The sequence below is a fragment of the Cyprinus carpio genome, chromosome B1 (assembly GCF_018340385.1).
Source record: "Cyprinus carpio isolate SPL01 chromosome B1, ASM1834038v1, whole genome shotgun sequence".
NCBI lineage: Eukaryota > Metazoa > Chordata > Actinopteri > Cypriniformes > Cyprinidae > Cyprinus > Cyprinus carpio.
The window spans coordinates 36,210,454-36,223,998 of NC_056597.1; the positions used below are offsets into that span (position 1 = coordinate 36,210,454).

Sequence of the window (13,545 nt, forward strand, 5' to 3'; positions counted from 1 at the left end):
ACACATTAGCGCTCTAACAGATCAGAATCACTCACTGAAGGCCTTTACAATTACACTAGGGCTGCTTATTAAAGGGGTCATATGATGCGACTTCAATTTTTCCTTTCTCTTTGGAGTGTTACAAGCTGTTCGTGAATATATAAGATCCCTAAAGTTGCAAAGACTCTTTATTCTTTGATATTCTTTATAAAAGTTCAGACTCATCTACGCCCACCTAAAACTCCTCGTTTAAACATGCCCCCACATCTCCACGTCACTGTGTGGGAAGAATTGCATAACAGCACTCAAATGAAAACCAGTCAGGATCTGGTGTGACCACCATTTTCCTCACGCAGCACAACACATCTCCTTCACATAGAGTTGATCAGGTTGTTGATTGTGGCCTCTACAATGGCTGTGTGAAGTTGCTGGATATTGGCAGGAACTGGAACACGCTGTCGTATACACCGATCCAGAGCATCCCAAACATGCTCAGTGGGTGACATGTCCGGTGAGTATGCTGGCCATGCAAGAACTGGGATGTTTTCAGCTTCCAGGAATTGTGTACAGATCCTTTCAACATGGGGCCGTGCACTATCATGCTGCAACATGAGGTGATGGTCGTGGAGGCTGAAACGCCTTTGGAGATGGCTTATGGTAGAGAAATGAACATTCAATTCACGGGCAACAGCTCTGGTGGACATTCCTGCAGTCAGCATGCCAACTGCACACTCCCTCAAAACTTACGACACCTGTGGCATTGTGCTGAGTGATAAAACTGCACATTTTAGAGGGGCCTTTAATTGTGGGCAGCCTGAGGCACACCTGTGCAATAATCATGCTGTCTAATCAGCATCTTGATATGCCACAACTGTGAGGTGGATGGATTATCTCAGCAAAGGGGAAGTGCTCACTTACCCAGATTTAGACAGATTTGTGAACAATATTTGAGAGAAATAGGCCTTTTGTGTACATAGAAAAATCTTTGAGTTCAGCTCATGAAAAATGGGGGCAAAAACAAAAGTGTTGCGTTCATAATTTTGTTCAGTGTATGTCTCCACTGGATGCAACAAATGGCTCGTTTGTAATGGGTTTTATTGTTTTTGTCTTGTCTCGCCAGTGTTGTGACCGAGACACGCATCAAAGTATGGCAAGGGGTGTAATATTTCTGTCACACGTTCAACCAATCACAACACACTGGATAGATGGCCAATCGGAGCACACCTCGCTTTTCAGAACGATGAGCTTTGTAAAAAAAGACACGTTTCAGAAAGGCTGGGCATAGAGGAGAAAAAATAATGTACAGTATGTGGAAAAAAAGTTTTTTTTTTCCCCTTAAACCGCATAAACACATTGCATTACAACAAAATAATGTTCTTTTTAGCAACGTCAAATGACCCCTTTAAGTTAAGCCGTGTTTTGCCCTCTAGTGGAAGTAGAAAGGAACTTTCAAATATGTCATTAAACAACCGCTTATTCACCACAGTAAAAAAAAACCCTATATGAATAAATACATAGTGTACTGGGAAGCCGTTTCGACAGCTGAACATCTGTATGTTTAAAAACAGCATATAATTGTTATGTTAAGAACAGCAAATTCCATTTGACTACTTAAAGGCTAGTTCATCCAAAAAATTACTCACCCTAGTGTTGTAAGACATTCCTTCATCCTTTACAGCCTAGATTTCTTTCCTGTCAAAAATTAAAAAATGGTGGCACTGGTACCTGACTAGGTCTAGGCTATATCTGATAGAAAATAATGATTCAAATGGCTAATCAATAGAAATATTAAATACAAAATACTTATATTTCAATTATAATTATTCATATGTGCCAAATTTTCAGACATACAGTGTACAATTTTCTGAAATCGCATAGGGACTATTTGAATTTGAACTTTTCAAATGTTAAAAAGCACGTTAGTATGAATATGGGTAGTATTTATAAATGAAATTCGGACTCACTACATACTTCACTGCCATTCATAAATCCTCTCCCGTGGCCTCATGGGACTGTAAAGTGTCCATCAAATGCACACTTCAGAATCTTCAGAAGTAGTAGCTCATCCGGGTACTCTTCACCTACTGTTTTTTAAATTCAGACTTACTCTATAGCAGGGAAGTATTCGATTTCAGACACAGCAACAGTGTTTAAAGAATGATGTTAGTGGAAAAAAGAAGTAATTCTCACCTCGCATTCATTGTTTTGATTAGAATCACATCCATTCAGAATAACTTTTTTCCCCTGATTTGTCGCAGTGAAAAGACAACTTGACATGTCTAAATATCAAACTCATTTATTTAATTGTACATCACTGAAATGTTGATCTATATTCATAATCCATAATCCCACAATCATAATCCCTCTGCTGGACACATGATGCACATATGAGAGCTGAGGGGAAAAACAGCATTAAAAGTGAATAACATTCATTTATTAGTGTCTTTAATATACACCATTTAACTCATAGTAGATTAAATGATTAACCTGGTTCTCCTTTACTAGGACAAACTGGATGGCATACATAATAGCAGTGATTAACAGTAAAGCTGGTACTTGTTCTTCAATCACATTTCTGAGTGGAGAACATAACAGCATCAGATAATACAGCATTGACTTATATTGAGTCCGTAGCGATTATAAAAAAGTCCCTTTCAGACAGACGGTGTCAGTGAGATTTAATTGGCTATGCGGGTTCCTGTGGCACTCCTGAGGTCCGAACAGGAAGTGAGGCGCCAGCCCCAGTGCATTGTGAGACTGTCGGTGAGACAGGCACGTGGAGGAGCTTGTTTACAATCAGTGCCGGATCTTATCACGTGAGATCCATCGATTAAAGGCAACAGAAAAGAAACGATGAGGGAGATGTTTGAGGAACTAGGGGAGGACGGTGAGTTTGTTCCTGGTGGAGATTCATTAGTTCTGTTGTGTTCCAGAATTGTACCCCCATTTAGACAGCTTAGGGTGTTTTTGACTGAATTATTGACATTAAACCCCTCCGTAAGTTTACTAGCAGCATGCTGATCCTGTGCAGCAGATGAGCAAAGCATTGAGTCAACATCATAAAGTCAACATGAAACAACATTCATAATGTTCATAATGTGCCATAATTCTGATATTCAGTTTGGATGTTATCCTTCGGTAGTTGAGTAGATGGTAGAAAGTGGATGTTGCATACCAGAATGGCTATTATTGCTGTCATTTGCATTATATTAACCAGCATTAAGTTACTAACTACCTACATTAGTAGTCTTAAAAATTGCCAGGTAACTATTTATTTATCGGTTAAGATTTATTTATTTATTTTTCCCCAGGCGCCCGTAAGAGAGTTTTGAAAAAGTTTGGAAAAGTTTACAGAAAAACAGTGTAAATACTGTTACAAATAATTAAAAAAATAAATAAAATTGAACAAATAAATTTGATTAAAATAAATTTTAAAATTGATTTGGAGATTTTAAATGAACTAAAATATTTAAATGAATAAATAAATAAATAAACCAAGAGTATCTAACTAAAGAAAAAAACTACATATTTAATTTTTACAGTATAAATTGGGTCTTTAAACATGAAAATATATATCTGTATTTAAAATTTTATAATAGGGTTCTCTTACATGATGATGATTATATTTTTGGGGTCCGTGGCATCTAAAAGATTGAAAACCCCAATTGGAAAATAATATTTGGGTCAGAGCATGTTATCGTATTTTGATTAAGACCAAAATTGTTTTGAAATAACATGCATTGATGACATAATAAGTGCACGATAATACCAGGATTGTGTGTTAGGAAAGTCAGTTTTGATTTCATGTTGACTTTAAACTCGATATAAATGTGATAATCCAGGCTGAGCTATTATCACGCAGAATACAGACGAACGCACGTAAGTTAATAAAGTCAGCCAGCATTAACTGTGTATCATCGTATTGGAAAAGTACTTTCACTAAAAACAGACCCGAAATTGTTCTTTAGGCTTCACATCAGCTCTTCGGTCCGTTCACACTGAAACTGAATCACTATAATCCAGTTCCAGTCTCCATTTCCCATTCTTTAGGCTTTAAATTAACTTTTCAGTCTGTTCAGACTAAAACCAAATCACAAAAATTTAGTTTCAGTATCCATTTCTCATTCTTTTGACTTTAAATAAGCTCTTCAGTCTGTTCTCGCTGAAACCAATTTTTTGTATTCCAGTTTCAGTATCCATTTCTCATTCTTTTGACTTTAAATAAGATCTTCAGTCTGTTCACACTAAAAACCGAATTGCTGTAATCCAGTTTCAGCATCCATTTCTCATTCTTTCATCTTTAATTCAGGTGTTCAATCTGTTCACACTGAAACCGAATCACTATAATCCAGATCCAGTCACCGTTTCTCATTCTTTTGGCTTTAAGGGTGCTTTCACACTAGCACTTTTGGTGCACACCTGGGTTCGATTGATGTTAGAGTTCGGTTCGTTTGGATGATGTGAACGCTGTCTTGCGAACTCGGGTGTGCACCCGTAAACCGTACCCGAGTCCACTTAAAAAGGGTGGTCTGGGGTACGGTTCACGTGAACTTTGGTACGGTTCGCTCCAGATGTGAACGCAATCATAACAAATCGCGGAAGTGAACCGCTATTAATGACGTATTATTGGAAAAAAATGTGTGTTTGTGTGTGTTTCACTCACTTTCCAGACGAGTGTGACTGACGGGCTGCAAACAGAGAGCTCATTTCTGTTCACCTTCAGCGTTCTTTAGATCATTTGCAGTACATTCGTAAGACAGACGTAAGTGCCGTTATGTACTGAAGCTTTGTAAACAAAAGTCACGTCCAAAAAGAACAAAACGAACGGTTCAAAAATGTAAATATATAAAAGTGCAGAGAGCAATGTTATGGATTTGCCGCCTTCTCCTGCGCAGCCGTTACTAAGCAACAGGGTAAACAGCTGCTGGCTTGATGACGCAAACGAACTGCGGTTCGGACCCAAATAAAATACTGTGAACACAGTCCAGCGGGGGCAGGGGGAGGGGAGAGCAATCGAACACCAGGCAAGAGAACCAAGTGTGAAAGCACCCTAAGACAGCCTTTCAGTCAGTTCACACCGAAACCGTAATCACACTGGATTGCTGCAATCCAGTTTCTGTATGGTTTCAGAAGAAACTGCAGTTCCTCAGAGGAAGGGGTTGTGGCTTTGGCCGGGAAGCTGTGTTTGTTGGGTGGAGGGTGTGAGGGGCAGCAGTGGCTGGGGCAGGTTGCTGGGCAGGTCCAGCAGGCCGTGGGGTGGCTGTGTGAAGGACGAGGGCAGAGTCTGGGGCTTCTGCTGCAGGACGGGCAGAGGGAGGGAGGCGCTGTAAGACAGAGCGTGAGCCGGCAGCGGCGATGTGGAGTGAGGACGCATCTGATTCAGAGTCAGTCTGGGCTGCTCACAGTGGAAGGGGTTTGTGGGAGACGGTGTGCTCAGACCTGCAAGGGACACAAAATATCATTAGACTCTTCTGCCCACCAAGGCTGCATTTATTTGATTAAAAATACTGTAAGAACAGTAACATTGTGAAATGTTATTACATTTTAAAATACCCTGTTTTCTATGCAAATATCTGTTAACGTGTAATTTATTCCTGTAATCAAAGCTGAATTTTCAGCATCATTACTCCAGTCTTCAGTGTCACATGATCCTTCAGAAATCATTCTAATATGATGATTTGCTGCTCGAGAAACATTTCTGATTATTATCAGTGTTGAAAAACAGTTGTGTTGCCCAATATTTTTGTGGGGAACTGTCATACATTTTATTTTTCAAGATTCACAGATCTAAAAGAAAAGTTCAAAGAACAGCATTTTATGACGACTAATGAGAAAATAGAAATATTTTGTAACATTACAAATGTCTTTACTGACACTTTTGATCAATTTAATACATCCTTGATGAAAAAACATATTTCTCTAATTTTTTATATGATATATTTGTGAGTTTATTTCTTCTTTCCAAATGGCAAACAGTTTTCACTGGTTTTAAGCATAAATCTCATTAAGTTAGATGCCTAAAATAAAGAAATAACTACTGTGCATTCACATCACTTTTATATATTTTAAAACAAAATGTTTTTTTCTTTAAAATATACTGACAAAATATAGATTTTCTCATTAAAGTAACTTTTTTTAATCACTATTTACTCAATGCTGAAAAGGTGAACGTTAAGAAAACAAATCACATGTATGATTTATGAAATCTGATTAAAAAAGATGATTGTTATGAAAGTTATGATGACCTGCAAAATATGCTAATTATTCTTTTAAGGTCTAAATTAAATTGCAAGGAGTGATTTTGCACTGGAAATGTAAGTGCATAAGAGTACTCAGTTTGAAATAAAAGTATTTGGCTTCAAAAGCATTTAACAAAAATCTAAATTCCCCAAAATAATAAGCGTGTTTGAGTGTGTGTTTTCCTACCTGACAGGAAGGGGTTTTTGCTCTTGACTGGTGGTTTGGTGGGAATGAGTGTGTCCAGATTAACGAGGGAGGCAGCGGTGGGGCCGAGGAACGTTTCAGGGGTCTGGCACTGTCTGGGGGTCACTGCGTCCAGAGGAGGACCGAGACGAGAGAGGTCAAAGGTCTCTGGACTGTCATTCCCCCGTCCGTTCACTTGAACACCCATCACCAGCTCACCGAACTGATCGGCATCTGAAATGAGAGATGTGAATGAACTTCAGCTCAACTGAGAGAGGAAAACGAGTGTGAAGAGGGTCTGGTTTGGTGTGATGAGGACCTGCAGGACTCTCACAGCGAGGACTGAACACTTGGTTTGGCCCCGCCTGCTCTGCTATAGGCTCCTCCCCCTCCACTATAAGCCCCTCCTCCTCTGGAATAGTAAATGGGTCCTTCACACTTGACACTGGAATGAAGTGCAAAGAATCTAGAGATGGGTCAAATGTTACAAATATTTACTTATTTAAAGTGAAAAATTGTGCCTATCAAATAAATAATAACTGCAATATATAAACCCGCAATTCTGAGAAAAAAAGTAACAAATGAGATAATAAAACACAATAAAAAACAAAAACAAATCAAAATGTATCTCACTTTGGTTTTTAGCTGTTGTACCCGGTCGCGCTGGGCTCCTCCAGGCTTTTTCATCCATGTTAGAGGTGGAGTTTGAAGGCGGGGCATCCCAGTGGTCAGGAGGTGATTGGCGGGTTCCCCACGGGTGGGCGGGGCTACTGAAGGAAGGGCGGGGCATCCAGGGACTATCAGCCACTGGGTTACTAGACTCAACTACAGCTGAAACAAACAACCAAATCAAAATACATCCGCACAAAGAATCCTTGAAATATTTTTGTCTTACTGTTTGTTTAATTAAAATATCGAACCCCCCCAAAACAAAATGTATTTTTTGATATCTTTACATTTTACCTTGAAATGTGGTTCAAATAATGTCAGTTGTTATTTCAATGTTTGTAGAAATATTTAAACAATGCCGAAACAAGGTTTAATGCTAAATAGTCTTAACCAGTTAACTAAACACTAATAAATCAATGTTGAAATTTTATCATTTTTTTACATTTGAATATAACCTAAAGAAGCGTTCACACTGTGACCGCAAGATATATGCAGTGATGCTGAGGAATCGTGAACTCTTAGACTGTTGATCACAGTATAATGAGAGCGCTCATCACTGACCGACAGACTCCCAGGGGTCAGAGTTCACGGGGCAGGTGGGCGAGGCGTCCCAGGGGTCGTCGCTGACCGGCGCGGCAGGCACAGGACCGAATATATCCACCAGATCGATCATGGCCGACTGCGAGAGGAAATCAACGGTGAGCCGCTCTGAAGCTCAGCAGATCATGCAGCTGTTGAGTGTCTCTCTCACCTCTGAAGGCCGCGGGTCTCGCTCGCCCTTCCTCTCCTCCAGGGCCTCCTGCATTGGAGCGTCGTCCCCCTGACGGCTGCGCTGCTCCTTCAGGAGACAAAACAAGCTCAGCACCAGAAGCTGAAGCCGATGCTGTTCGTTAGTGCAAGGATTAATTAGGAGGAAAAGAGCAGGAGGTTAATGACATTCGCAGGACATCCACAGACAACACTGCAGGAGAAACACCGCTAGAGATTAGAGAAGAGGGAAGAAATAGTCAGTACAAGCTAAGTTAAAACACGCAAAATACAGTTAAAGGTTAATAAAAGGTTAATTAAAAAAAGGTTAATTAAAAGATCTTGTTAATAATTTAATCCAGTGCTTCTCAAGTTTTTTGACTGAAGGGCCCACGATGGCCAACATATTGACTTGTTTTTTATTAATTTACATAGTGGTTAACTTTTTTATCAACACTGGGAGTATTGATATATTATGTAATATTGTATTAAAATAATCAACTATGATTCATTTTGTGACTTAAGAAGTTTCAAGAACTGTATGTTCTTCAATTAATAATCGCAGTTATTGAGGGAGAAAGTATTTTTTTTTTAATTTAGAGTTCGACTACTGTAATATATTAACAATAATGAAACATATTAATTAACAAATAATTTTTCATTTGATTAAATTTCTAATATACAATTAACAAAATTTCTAAAAAAAATAAACAAAATTTTTTAAAAAATCTATACTTACTCAATATATTTTATTATGAGATAATATGGAATATTAGAATAATATGCAATATTATACATTTACATAATATACATTTCTGTTTACATCTAGATTTAGTTTTTTTCCATTTTAATTCAGAGTTTGACAGTTTCAATATATTAATACGATTTTATTAATAAAAAAAAAAACTCCCCCTTGATTTCAAGAATTCTGTGTTATTCAATTAGAAACAAGTTATTGAGGGAAAAAATACGTTTTTTTTTATTTTTATTTTTTTAATTATTATTAATTAATTTTGTTTTTTATTTTAATATAATGCATATTGTAATATTATATATGGACTAAATCTCAGATGACATTTGTTTTTTTCTTTCGAATTTATAGTTTGTTTTTGAGGCGTCCCGGGTGAGAATCCCGAAACACACGGCGGTTCCTCGGATACCTGCGCAGAGCTACAGGACATCTCCATGACAACAGCTGAGCAACACCGCGAGCGGCAGGCAGTGATTGGCTGCAGTGGAGGGGCGTGTCTGCAGTGGATTTGGGTTAATCAGGGTTATTTTCAGCAGTGTGTGTGGTTTCTGCTCCTCCACTGCATCCTGTGGGAACGCAAATATTCCTGAAACAGCAGCAAAACTCGTCTTTCTCCTCACATTTCCTCTGTGCTTACGGAGCGCTGCACACACACACACACACACACACACAGACACACACTCAACCGGCTCTTGTCAGAGATGGAAACGCTCCGGCTGCTGCATGCTGGGAATGAAAAGCCTCTCAAACAGCACAGAAACTGAAGGCACACAGGATCATTCACAGATCATTTAGGAACCGTCTACTGTAAAGAAGAGTGTGTCAGGATTATTACTGTACACTACAGTTAACAAACCTGAAGTTAGTAGGTTCAAAAAATAAATGTTATCAATTGTACTATAATATAATATTAATAAATACAATTATTATAAAATTATAAATAAAGTAAATGTAAAATGTAAGATCAAAATTGTAAATGCATATATTTTTTAAGAAACCTAACAATGACCTAAAATGATTGTAATATAATAAAACATGAAGTTGCAATATAATACAAGTTATAAGTTATAATATAATAAACATAAATAATAAATGTATAATCAAGGACAAGCAGTTTGAACAATAGATGAATAGATAATATACAATTACAAAAAAAAATTTAAATATATTTTAAGACGGCTGATGGTTGAAAAAAGTAATCTAACAAAACAAATAAATTAAATAAAAACGAATGTCATAAACAGTAATAAGTATAAATAAACATATAATTTTAATTAAAATAAATGTAAAACTACAATTTTCTAAAAAAACCTAGAAATGGCAAAAATTAGTTTAAAATAAATAAAATATGTGATAAATTATAACAAAAAATAAATATTGCATTATTATAAAAAATAATTACAAATATATAAAAATGAATAAAATAAAAACAATGTAATAAATTGTAATAAAATATAAATAATAAACTGCACAATATGAAATAAAAGGAGTATCTCTGAATGCGTGTACCGTGTGTACCTCTCTGCTCATGGCCAGCGCCAGCTGCAGCTGCAGCTCTTCTTCTCCACTCGTCTGCGGTCGAGTTTGCTCCAGATCAGACGCTCGCGGAGACGAGGAGGACGCTGACGGACAGACAGACAGGTGAGGATCATTCATCTGCAATATATGTGTGTGATACATATGACTGATGTTGCTCTGAATGCCATCATAATCCATCATCATCATCATCATCTCACTTCGGATTTTATTATACTGTCAGTGTGTGTGTGTGTGTGTGTGTGTGTGTGTGTGTGTGTGTGTGTGTGTGTGTGTGTGTCACAGCCTCATTAGACTGCAAACACTCAAGCACATGGCAGCAGCAGCTGTGATGAGAAAAGCACTAATTTCATCGCTTTATTATTAGATGAATATGAGGATGTCACTTTCAGACAAAAAAAATAACTGTAAATAGTCTGGGGGAGACATCCTAAACATTTTTACACATGCATATGTGTATATATTTTATTTTATAACAGTTTTCTATTTTATTATTGCTAATTCCTTTTTTTATAATTATATTTCTTTCTTTCTGTTCTCTAATGCGATAATATATATTTGATTTATAGATGTACATTTAAGACATTGCCCCTTTCATGTAAATTAATTTAATTAAATAAAGTTTATAAAGCAATTAATTAAATGAATTAACAGTACTTTCTTAGGTTAGTGTACTGTAATTACAGGTAAGTGCACATACTGTAAAACAAAATGCAACCTTTTTCTTTTTTGTTCAGTGTTGGTTTCAAAATCAATTACATTATTCAGTATCATCACTATAATTTAGTTCAAATATTGCTAAATTAAAATAGCATTTTCTACAGCAAAACAAAATCTTATATTTGTGCCAGATTGTTTGAGGTTTTTCTATCTATCAGATTCTTCTGAATGCTACTGCTGTAAGGCTGTGAATGCTGCCTCAAACACAAACTGAAAGTGAAAGCTAACATGAAAGCATGTGATAACATGAACGAGAGTGTTACAGTTGAAGGAGGTGGGTGATCCGTTCATGCTGGGCTGGCTGCTGCGTCTGCTGGGGTGCGCCGGGGGAACGCTGCTCGTCATCCTCTCTTTGGTCTTGAGCGCCTGCGCCCGCTCCTGTCTCAGACGCTCCTCGTCCCGCAGCAGCGCCACCAGCTGCTTGGCTTTCTCGCGCACGTTCACGCCCTGGTCGCGCCCGTCCCGGTCCACGTACTGGAAGTCCCGCAGCGTCTGGATGGTGAAGGCGTTCTCGCGGCACTGCTGGGCCACGCGCTCCGAGCCCGTCTTCACCAGATAGTCCAGCAGCGTCAGCGCCTGAGCACAGATACACCGACGCATCACTGATCAGAGCACAGCTTCTCAGCCTTTTACTCTCTGCTGTCCAGAGAAATATTTACAGATTTCACAGATAAAATATGTAGCTAAAATAATTTGAATTATGATTGAAATAAATGCCAGGAATCCAATTGTAAGAGGTTAATGTTTTTCAGGGTTTTAAACCAACAAATGTACATTTTTTTCAGCTGTTTGGTTTACTAGATTAAGGTTAATAATGCATATTATTTGTATGTATATGTATATATATATATATAGATATATTAATATATAGATATATATAATATATATATAATATTCTATATAATAAATTATAGTAAATTAACATTTTAACTAAAAGTTACTAACACAGTATAGTTTTTATTTTATTATTATTAAGGCTAAAAATCACTAACCCTTTGATTTTACTAGAAATACATAAATAAATAAAAATAAAACATATTCAAGTTAGACTAGAATTTGCGAATTAGAAATAAACTAAAATAACAATTAAAAAAACAAAATAAGGCTATAAATAACTTCTAGAAATCTGGAAATCTCTAATTAGACTAAAAGTAAACTAGAAATTTTACACGAGCGCTTACACCAGACTTTTAAATTAGGCGAGAATCACACTGTAATCCCCGTAATTTACCAGAAATAAACTTAAAATAATCTAAAATTAGCAATCACTTGAAATCATGAATTTGACTAGAATAAACTATAGATAAATATAGCACCTTGTAAATTAGGCTAAAATCAGCTTAAAATCATAATTAAGAAATAAACTTGAAACAAAATTTAACAACAACAAACAAAAATTAACACTTTAAAATAAGGCTAATAACTTGAAATAAAAAATTAGAGTAGTATACATTTGTTTAAATTAATAAAAATATCTGACTAGAAATCACCAATCTGACTTAAAATAAACTAAAAATAAGTTTTTGATAAATTGATAAAAAAGTCTAGAATATATGTGAAATCAATAACTCTTCAATAAATAAATAAATATATCAATAAAAACTTAACAACAAATCTTTATAGATGTTTTAAGAAAATAAACTAAATAACAGTCTCTTAAAAAAAATCAGGCTAGAAATCACTACAGGCACGCTAGTAATAAGTGATTTTAGCCTGATAAAAAAAGAAAGAAAAGAAACGTGCTAGTTTTTTATTTTTCTTTATTTTAACTTAACTTTATTTAATGAACTTATTCATTAGACTAGAAATTCACTAGAAATAAACGTGCACTTAAAATAACCCTTAAAGACAACTAGAAATCACTACTTGGATAAACTTTTTTCTTCATATGTCCTGATTTTCTGAGACTGTGGGAATCCTGGTTCCTCAGAGGTAACACACAGGTGCTTTAGCATCTGCACACCTTGTAGACGTGTCTCCAGAACAAATAGACACAAACACTTTGCAACTCCAAAACAGTCTTGCCGTGCGTTGTGAGGCCCGCTTCCACACCATGGCCATGCATGGACCTCGCTGAAGGCCACCACGCTGAAGGTCAGCTCGGCGATCATCGGACATCAGCGAGATGGACGGGCCCGGCAGGGGTCATTAGAGGTCGCCTCGCGCACCTTGATCTCTGCCAGCGAGAGTGTGAGCGAGCGGCCGGATCCCAGACGGTCAGAGCTGAGAGACACACACACCGCAAACAAGTTTCTTCTGCTCACAAAGGCTGCATTTATATGATTAAAAATACAGTAAAACCAGTAATATTGTGAAATATTATTACAATTTAAAGTAATTGTTTTCTATGTGAAAATCTGTTAAAATGTAATGTATTTCTGTGATGCGCAGCTGTATTTTCAGCATCATTACGCCAGTCTTCAGAGTCACATGATCTTCGGAATTCAGTCTAATATGATGATTTGCTTCCCATATTAACATTTCTGATTACAACCGCTGAATATTCATCTGCAAAACATTTATGTCATAAAATTTAACACAATTAAATATTCATAACAAGCAAACCCACATCAATTTAAAAATAATAGCGCTTATTTGAAATAGAAACCTTTCGTGACATTAAAAAACACCACACTCACACTTTAGAAAAAAAAAACACACCCCACAAAATAAAAAAAACTCTTTATAAAAATTAAATAAAAAAAAAACAAAAATAAAAT

At 36.7% G+C, this 13,545-nt stretch overlaps 1 pseudogene; it reads right to left on the reverse strand.

Annotated features, from left to right (window-relative positions):
• Nucleotides 1-3,449: 3,449 nt before the first annotated feature.
• LOC122135814 lies at nucleotides 3,450-12,967 on the reverse strand (annotated as a pseudogene).
• Between the last annotated feature and the right edge of the window lie 578 nt (nucleotides 12,968-13,545).